We start from the raw sequence: 10,309 nt of genomic DNA, 5'->3' as shown, positions 1-10,309 counted from the left end.
GCTCAAAAAAAGTTTTCAGCATCTTTCAGTGTCTGTTTGGGTGCTGGTTTGCATCAAGTGCTTCTGTATCAGTGCACTGACTTTTCTCAGAAAACCTATGGGACTCTGAGGGATGGGGCGGTCAGTTGTTAATTAACCAGATTTATGGTCACACTCAATATAACAGATTAATAAGCCCCCAACAACAGTAAAGTGTACCAATCCTGGCGCATAAGCTTTGTTGCAGGCCAATGGCACGGAGATTGGGGGTGGAAGGTATTTGAAAGGCAGGAGGTAAGTGGGGAGCATCAGTAAATCAATATTATCACTCTTCCACCTGGACAATTGTTGAGCCAAGTGCACGCTGAATATCAAAATAGGCAACCACATCCTTCCCATGACTATACCCCAAGCAACCAAGGAGTCGCATTAAACCATTCCCTCACCTATAAACATCACATTCATGTTGTGAGCAGCAGAGTCTCTGCACAGGTAGCTGCCTTAAAACATTTAGCCAGCACAACAAGGGCTGCCAACTTCAAAGTGCTCTGAACCATTGCACCTACAGGCTAGGGACAGACATTACACATAGACCAGTTTAAGTGATCAAAAACCGACTGAAACCTGTAACTGAACAGACATTCACAGTGTACATAAACCAGTTTCAAAATGGCCAAAACCAGTTTGAAGTAAACCTGGTTAAATGTAGTATCAGACTTAACTGATTTGACTCAAACTGTTTTATTCAATGTCTGTCCCACACCCCTTCCTGGTTTAACTTAAACCAGAGTCTTCCATGCTCTCTGGGCTGGGCTCTCTGCTCTAGCACAGCCGGGCTGGCCCTACCCCTCTGCTCCCTAGCCAGAGCAGGGACAGGCAGGGGCATGGGTCTGGCCACAGAGGAGTTTAATTCCCCACTCCCTGTCCTACTGGAAGGGACCCGAGCAGGGTCTGCCAGGCGCTCCCCACTTGCTGCTGCAGCAGTGGGGCATCATGGCCCCTGAGGCAGAGAGGGGAGTTAGGCTCCCCTCTACCCCCACTGGCTGCCAGGTCTGCCCACAACCGCACTCACTCCCTGTGGTGGAATAAGCCCCCTGCTGTCCCCTCCACAGGGCGCTGGAGGGACAGGGAATAACCCTCATTCCTGCCAGCCAGTGTGTGGCAACACCTGGGCCTCGCCACTGCAGCGGGAGGGGACAGGCCCTTGATGGGAGCAGCAGCCCCTGTCATAATGTTGCGGAGCATAAGCCCCTTTCCAGGGTGGGGGGGCACACTGCGGGGCAGGCAGAGCTGCAGCGGGCTGCATGCAACAGCACAGGGGTCCAGAGAGGACCAGAGCCCTCCGGGGCCCCTGCAGCGCTGCTGCGCTCCACAGCAGCTCTGCCTGCCCCACAGAGCAACCCCTTGCTGGGAAGTGGCTTGTGCTTTGGGAAACGGTGATGGGGGCTGCTGTCCCCATCATGGCCGCTCCTCCCTCGGCTGGGTGGGGCCGAGCCAGATGTCGCCAGCAGGGCCCGGAGGGGAGGGAAGGGACAGGGAGCAAGGTTATTCCCCCTTCTGCCCCCAGGGCACTGTAGCTTGGTCTGCCTGGCCTGGCTGCAGCCACTGTTCGGTCTGTGCTCGGGGCCAGCCAGACCCGGTTGCAGTGCCCTGGGAGCCAAGTGAGGAATAACCCTGCTCCTTGAGGCCCCCAGGTGCCCTGACAGTGGCATCTGGCCCCACCCCCACTGGCTGCTGGAGCAGCGAGAGGGGATCCACCGTGACAGGAGCAACACCCCGTCACATTTTCCCTAAATGTGAGCCTCTTCCCGGCGGGGGGCTGTGCTGTGGGGCAGGCAGAGCTGCTGCAGAGTGTGGCGGCTCTGCAGGGGGCTCGGAGGGTGCTGGCCCCCTGCAGACCACGGTGCTGCCACACACAGCCCACTGCAGCTCTGCCCACCCTGCAACACGGCCCCCCACCGGGAAGGGGCTTGTGCTCCATGACATTATGATAGGGGTTACTGTCCCCATCAAGGGCCTTGCCGCCTTCCACTGCAGTCTCCCCTTGGGGCAAGGCCCCTTCGGGGTACAGGGACCATCCCTCTGGTGTCCGGGTTATTCCCCATGCCTCTGGCGGAAGGGACAGCAGAGGGTTTATTCCGCCACAGGGAGCGAGTGCAGTGATGGTGGTGGGCAGACCTGGCGGCCAGTGGGGGTAGAGGGGAGACTAGCCTTCCTCCCTGCCCGCCTCTGCCTCAGGGGCCATGGTGCCGCCTGCTGCAGCAGTGAGAGTGGAACGCCCTGCAGACCCCACTTGGGTCCCTGCTGGTAGGACGGGGAAGGGGGGATTAAACCTCTATCTGCCCAGTTCAGCCAGGACTGGCCACGCCGCCCCACTGCCCCCTCTACATACTTCCCTGCAGCCGAGGGCATGCTCTAGCACCCCCCAGAGCCTGGCCTCAGCAACTGCAGGCATGCGCCCACATTGCCTCAGTCCAGAGAGAATGTCTGTCCTGTTTCAGCCTAGGCAGCTTAGACTAACCTGCAAAGGTTGAATCAATTCAAGCTCTAGCTTTTTGAATGTCTTCCCTAGCTGTCATGCTGTATGCCCCATCAGGCTACCGTGCTCCTGTACAGTCCAGAAATTGTCACACTTAAAAGCTCGACACTGTCCTTAGCAGTGTGCAGAGACTCATAACAGGCTGCATAACTTACACACACACAGTTATACTCCTGGCACTCTAGGGCATTAGACTGAGATACATATGAAGACAGACACTATCTGCTCCCCTGCGGCCAGGTTTCTGGACCCGTGGAGAGTCTGGGAGGCCACGTAAATGTGGCCTTGTGTGTTAAATTTATATAAGAGGTGGGGTGAATGGAAATGAAATGATCATTCAGACTAATCTGGTCTGAAATGTATTCCTAGTGTTATATACCAGGACCAACTGAGTCATCCAATGGGCACAACCTTGACAGAGAAGCACAGGTCAAACTGAACAGACAAAGCTCTGGAAACAGATGCTTCAAAACAGCACTACAAAATGCTTATCTTATCTAACACATCGCACCCCCTCTTTCTTTTGACACTTCCTTTCTCTATAAATATTTCTGAAAATAAGGCCAGAGTTATCTTAGGTAAACCAAAAACTGAGACACCCCCAAAATTGGCTACTTCCTAAAGTCTTGCCCCAGAATTCTTTTTTCCACCTTCCTACCAGCTATGCAATTTCAGGTCAGCTACAAAATTGCTATGGCCCTTTTATCTATTTTCTATATTTTTTTAGAAATCTGTGTTTTTAGAACACAGTTAGCTTGCAGAACTCCTTAATATCAGATATCACTAAAACCAAGATTTTAGCAAGATTCAAAAAGGGATAAGGTATTTCTATTGACTATCAAAACCAGAATTACAATAATAATGAAGACATAAACACAATGATCAGGGAAAAAAACAGAGGTTTTGGAAGAAATAGGGTAAGATATTTGAAGCGCAAAATTTTGCCTGTGGAAAAATATTTATATCTTCCACTGGGTCTGACCACGGCTTGCAACAGGATACAGAACAGAGTGATCTGATCCAGAATGGTAATTCCTATATTATTCTGTTCCTATTACCAACTATGCAAGTACCTTATCAAGTAATCAGTCAAAATAGAGCAATTCCTCTCTACCTTCCCTGAGGCACTTGGTATCTATCACCTACACACACATAATTTTTCTCTTTATTGTTATTTCTATGGCAGTTCTGGAAAAGCTAAAATGAAGAAATTAGTTTAATACTTCTCTCAGGAAGCAGAGAGATGTGATTATTCAAAGCTCCCAGAGCCTGAGAATCCCCAGCTGTGAAATGGGAATAAGTTACCTGCCTTTGTAAAGTACTTTGAGGTCCCTGAATAAAAACATCTAAGCCTTGGCCACTGTAAAGCCCAGCCTCTAACTGCACATAAAAATATTAATTCACATTGACAGTAATGTATTATAATCTTATAACTATAACCAAGCCCACCCTCATGTATAACCTTAGCATTTAGTTCCCGCTTCAGATTTTTTATAAATCCTCCAGAGTGGATGAAGCTCAGTATCTCTTACAAAACAAGAAAGAAATGAACATTAGCTCCCTGCAACTTGTTTGCAACATTACATGTGACTATAGAGTTTAGTTTTGGGGGAAAAAAATCAAGTCTTCTTAAAAGAGGTGAACAAAAAACAAGACGGTGGTTTTGCTTTCTGCTTCTTCCACTTAATAAATAATTACAGTGAGTGGAGCAGTATGTTGAGTCTGCTTCGCTTATTTTCTTCTCCCACTTCCGTGGCTCATGCATGACAACAGGTTTAGGCTGTGAAGAGAACAGATAGTGCTGTTGGTCTGTAAAGTCCCCCTCATGACCCTGTGTTCAATTCCCGATTTACATCATAATTGAAGAATAATTGCCCTCAGGCTTGGACACACAACATGCTTCAACTAGCATTCCACTAATCTGCCTTTACACTGATACACAAAAGAAGTAGACTCACAACATACTCATATATGTAGGGAGTAAAAGGAGGGGTATGTAGAAAGTAAAAGGAAGGTGCAGGGCAGCATAGGACCCCTACTGAACAAGAAGGAGCAATTAGTGACAGACAGGGGAGACAAGGATGAGCTATTCAATGAGTTTTTTGCCTCGGTGTTCCTGAACCGGGGTCAAGGTAAGTCTCCTAATGGGTTCTTAGACGAGCATCAGAGGGACACAAGCCCACCAACTGTCAACGCTGACTTGGTGCAGTTACTTAGATGGACTGGATGTGTTCAAGGCAGCAGGCCTGGATGAGCTGCATCTGAGGGTACTGAAGGAATTGGCCGGTGTTGTAGCAAAACCACTGGCACGGCTGTTTGAGCACTTGTGGCACTTGGGTCAGGTCCCAGAGGGCTGGAAAAGGACCAAGGGGTCCCTATTTTCAAGAAGGGGAGGAAGTAATTATAGGCCAGTTAGTCTCACCTCCATCCTTGGAAAGGTCTTTGAAAAGATTATGAAGGATCATATTCGTAGGAGTCCAGCGGGAAAAATAACGCAGCAGGGAAACCAGCATGGATTCGTAGCAGGTAGATCATGCCTGACCAATCTGGTTTTGTTTTATGCTTAGATGCGGGAGTAGAGGTGATGTCATTTTCTTGGATTTTAGCAAGGCCTTTGATACAGTACTCATCCCATTCTCATAAGCCGATCTTCCAGAGATGCAGAAGAGGACTTCATAACTATCTTAAACCCTAATGTCCAGATCTGGGGGCAGAAAAAACCTTTTCCCATATGCCATAGGACAGGTCTCATTGTCTGATCAGAATGGAGTGTAGTTCACCTGCTCAGATCAGCTGGGTATATTCCACTAACTCAGTTCCCTGCTATTGCAGGCTCTGCAGTTATTGGAGGTACCTTAATCTGTTCTGTCATTTTCCTCTGGCTCATAGGTTAGCATCCTAAAGACTTGATGGCCTGCATTTCAAAGTCTTTATGACTAACAAAGGGTACCTGGGTGAAATGTGATGGCCTTTGCTGTTCAGGAGCTCAGGTTATATGAACTAACAATCCTTTACAGCTCTTCTATGAAAATCTCAACCAGAAATTAGTTGGCAACAGTGTTTGGGGATATACTTTCAATGAAAGTTGTAAGAAACATTTCTGACCAACTGTAACTGTTCCTCAGCATGAATAAGGATGGTAAAGTGTGACTGTTGATTGGTGTGATTTCAAACCACGCAAAATTCATTCTAGTTTATTATATACACAGGTGTAGATACAGAGGTATATATGCATATGGTATGTTACATCTATACATTTACTGTAATAATATGTAATACATAGGTTGTCAGTCTCTAAAATAGTTGAGAGTTGTCACAAATTAATCAAAACAAAAGCACTAGTGAAAATGTGCCTTTGAGTGTCTTTATGTCAGATGCATCTTATCAAAAAGCTGCAAGTTCCTACATAAGCATCAGTCAAGCAAAGGGTCCAGTGATATCTACAAGTCAAATGCAAATACAAATGCCCCCATTCGGGTCAAGGGGCTGTTATGAGCAAGGACTATTTGCACAACAGGGATCCAGATTCAGTTCCTTTTTAATCTAGTTGGACCACAACCCTTTAGCATAGTAAACCGTAAGGAAATATAGGATTAAAGGGTACTGCAGCATTCATCCCATGAACTAAATGCAAAGATATATCTTAGTTGGGTGAAGTCAAGGCTTCACAATACAGTGTGTAAGAGGCCTGTACACAGCAGGTACAGCAAAAGGCCAATTCTTCTGCTTTACATAACACTTCACATTTTCTCAGAGCAGTCTGCAAAAGTTAACTTCAAAAGAATATTGCCTCATATTAGATAAATCACCTATGAGGAGTGTAACACAACCCCACTTCACAGAGCATGAATAGTTACCCCTGTCATGGGTGCCCTGGGGAGAATTACTCTCTCATCTCATAAGAAGAAAAAGGTGTTCTTGTTATGTACATCTTGTCTTTCCAGAAAATCTGGCCCTTACTACTAGTGAAGAAATTGACGTTTTAAACACCAGTTTGCATTACATGTTGTGCAATTCAAGAGGTCTATGAATGTCAGTCTTGCTTGTCTAACTGAAAAAAAAACCTTCCATGCGGTTTCTCAAGCAAATTTCGAAACTCATTATGGTTTTTCTGTGAACAGACTTGGTTCTCCTGGTTTTTAAAAGGTGACTTGCTGTCTGCTTCAAAAACCAATATTTTAAAACTGTTCTTTGATACCATTGTACAGAAATGCAATCAGCCTGAATATGCATATGTATGTATGCATGTGTATCTCCTATTGGGAAATTAGGAAGCTTCTCTAAATTAGTAATCTTCCCTTTTCAGTGTATTACGTGTATTCTCTAGTCAAAAGGGTGGCCTTGCTCGAAAGCAATCGTGCTTCTTTTATGTATAGAAAAGCTATCAGTAGCCAAAGACTAATGGCCTGTTAGGGGCCTCAGGTAGGGATTAGGGGGCAGGGAAGGGAAATGCCACATGTGCAAGTGGAGGGGAAAATATTTATCTGTCAGGTTATTTTTTTTTTTTTAAAGCTGATCAGATAATGGTTTGTTTCCCTATAGAAAATGTGAATAAAAACTTTTCATTGTTTTCTTTATTTGCATCAGCATTTGTAATAGAAAATGTCAGCCTTTCAGTAAAATACAAACAAACAAGTATTTTGCCCCAGAATAAAAAGAAACAGGTTTTAATTGGGGGACATTCACTTTACATTGAAAACGGCATTATTCTGTTGTTGAGAGAAATTTTTGACAAGAAAAATTCTTTCTATTGAAAACCTCAATTTTCTGTCAAAACAAAAACAAAAAACAGTTTCCAAAAAGCTAATTTTTTTTCCAAATAGGTTTTTGGCCAACCTGAATTTTTTTCATGGTGTCTGTCTAAAATCACTTCAGGACTTGGAACATTAAAAACCCTGCAAGGAGAAATGGTTTGCCAAACAGAGAGCAGATAAAGTGGACACAGGTCCATGACTCTTTTACCATATAACTTGGCTGTACGTTACCTGGCTTTCCAATTTATTACATGGATAGTATGAAATCCAGATTATCAACCGGTGTAATTTAATGCAACTTCAAGTCAACTGATTTATGCTATTTTCCAGCTGGAGAGCTGACCTATGCCTGCTTATGCAATATATGTTGTGCTTGTGTATGGTTCCATAAAACTATTTTGAATACAAAAATACTTCTTTACAAAACCTAAAAGGTTTTTTCACCTTTTTTAAAACAAAGCAGTGTTTTCGCATGTTTTAAAAATGACAAATGCACTGATGTTTTTATGTGGATGTAACCATTCTCCATCAGTTTTCAGAACTCAAATGTTGTAGCACTAGGGTAGGGCATGAAAAGAGAGGTAAATTGACATGTTGGTCTGAAGGCAATCAGAAGCCAGGGTAGAAATGCACCTTTATAGACTAATTAAATGAGATATATAGATACAGCACAAGCTTTCATGAACCAATGAATGAGACTCAGAAGGTGAAATGGACTGTGAACCAAAGTGAAACTGATTAGCGCACCCACTAAAATGAGAGAAATAATCAGAACTGAGTGAAGAAATGTAACTTTGTTTTTAAAAAGTCTTTATGTTTTGATGATTTTAGGTAACTGTGTGTTATGTTATAGGCTTATGACTGTCCGTTTACTAAAACGTTTAGTCCTGTGGGAAAGAACAAATGGTCACTCTTTAATTCAACTATTGACTGAGAAGTGAATTGTTATCTTTATTCCATCTGCAAGTGAAATTTTAAATGCTACAGACTCGGCAGAATTAACACACCCACGTTACTTTCCCCCGCTAGAGACAGTGGATGGGAGTTGCCACCACCAGCACGTAATCTTATTTCTGCTCTAGAGATAAATAGGTAATGTCAGGAGAAAAAAACTGGGCTCAAATGACTCCAGCCAGGTAGGCATTAAGCCTCTTCTTAAATTATCTAGGTGCTCAGCACACACATGCGAAGTATGGTGCAATTTTCACCATTCCAACAATTAAATTGGACATTTCCATCATCTAAAATGTGGAGCTGGTTATCCAGCTCCAGTATTGCTGGAAGACACACTGAATACTTGCTAGAAGTCGAAACATGATACCCAATTTGTATATTCATAGAGTCATAGAATTTAAGGCTCAGAAGGACCTGGAAATCAGTTAGTCTGACCTCCTGTATAACACAGGCTGTTACTTTTGACCAGCTACCTCTACATTAATACCAGTACCTTGTGACTAAAGCATGAAGTAATCTAGTTTTGGTTTTCAATTACTGGTTTGTTATGCCTTTGGTCTTCTAAATTAAAGCCCCTTCTAATACATGCTGTTTTCTTTCCCTGATAGTACTTCAAAGCCATAATCACATCACTGCTGCATTTTCTCATTGAGCTGCTAGAGACTCTTTAAAGAGTTTCTTGCTGTGAGACATTTTCTCCAACAAACAAATCATTTATGGTTTCCTTCTGCAAAATCTCAAATTTTTCAATTCCCATTTTAAATGTGAACTCCCAAATCTTATCCCATATTCCAAGCTTTAGGAAGGCACTGGCTCTGAGAACTGCTTTCCAGGTGACAATCTCCAAGCCTCTACAGATACACAGCCTTGCATTCCTTGTCCCTAAATATGTAGCATTTCATTTGGCTGTATTAAAATGCATTATGTTTGAATGGACCCAGCTCAGTAAGCCATCCAGATTGGTCTGGATCGCTGCCCTGTACTCACCATTATTTACCACTCTGCCAATCTTTGTTTCACCTATGCTTTTTATCTTCAGTGATTTTATGTTCATTTCCATTGCGGACAATGTTCACCATCAGGCCTCATGGCAATCGTTGCAGAATGCAGCTAGAAGCACATCTGCTAGACAATTTCCCATTGACAGCTACTTTTTTGAGATCTGCCAGGCCAGTCCCTATGCTGTCATGTCTTCATTGTTATGGAATAGTGCTGATTTTTCATTTAGAGTGCCATAAGAAATCAAGAAAAATTACTTAAGATAATCCACAACATCTACACATTTACCTGTTTCAACCCAGCTTGAATCCTCCTTTGTCTGACAAAACCCATTTTCTATAAAAGTATGCTGGCTGGTATTAATTACATTCCTATCCTTTATTAATCGAATTTTACACCCACTGTCCCATTATGTGGCCGAGCATTGCTGGCATACTAACTGGCTTTCAGCAAGCTTGCCCTCATTCAATATTCCATCCTGCTTGATCTTTTGCAGCCCAAAACTAGCTTTTCTCCAGTCCTTAAAAATTTACTTGGACTTCCAGACTGCTTAAAATTAGCAACAATAGGGCAAAGATCTCCTCAGTTAGAGGGCTCAAGAACAAGTCATCCAGGCCTCCTGATTTAAACATATTAATGTAAATACTTTAATACAATTGTACTTGTTTTTTGCCCAGAAAGATGAAAAGGAGTCCTTACAGGCTTTCAACAGCAATACAAACATACAACAGACTTGTGCCCTCTGGTTCAGGGATGACAGACAAGAAAAGTATTTTAGGATTCTCTGGGCTGCATTTGGCCTTTAAGCTGTAGTTTGGACACTGCTTAGCTATGAGGAAAAAGCTGTGCAGGGCAGGGACTAACGCAGAAACCTTATGGCCTGGATTATACAGGGGGTCTGACTAGCTTCAATAACCCATTCTGGCCTTAAAAATCTAAGCATATTCATCTATTTCTGGGAAGAGTGAGCCAGATTAGGCTGAGCATTCCTGCTGACATGTCCAACACTTGCAAATATCCAGATAAATCAAATTCTGAGGGGCTCAGTAACCTGCACACAAAGGAAGTGCACCTCACCCACCCA

Source organism: Crocodylus siamensis, chromosome 5, assembly GCF_052110815.1.
Source record: "Crocodylus siamensis isolate JL-2025a chromosome 5, ASM5211081v1, whole genome shotgun sequence".
Lineage (NCBI taxonomy): Eukaryota > Metazoa > Chordata > Crocodylia > Crocodylidae > Crocodylus > Crocodylus siamensis.
The sequence above is the reverse complement of the archived record's forward strand: the minus strand, read 5'-3'. Positions refer to the sequence as shown.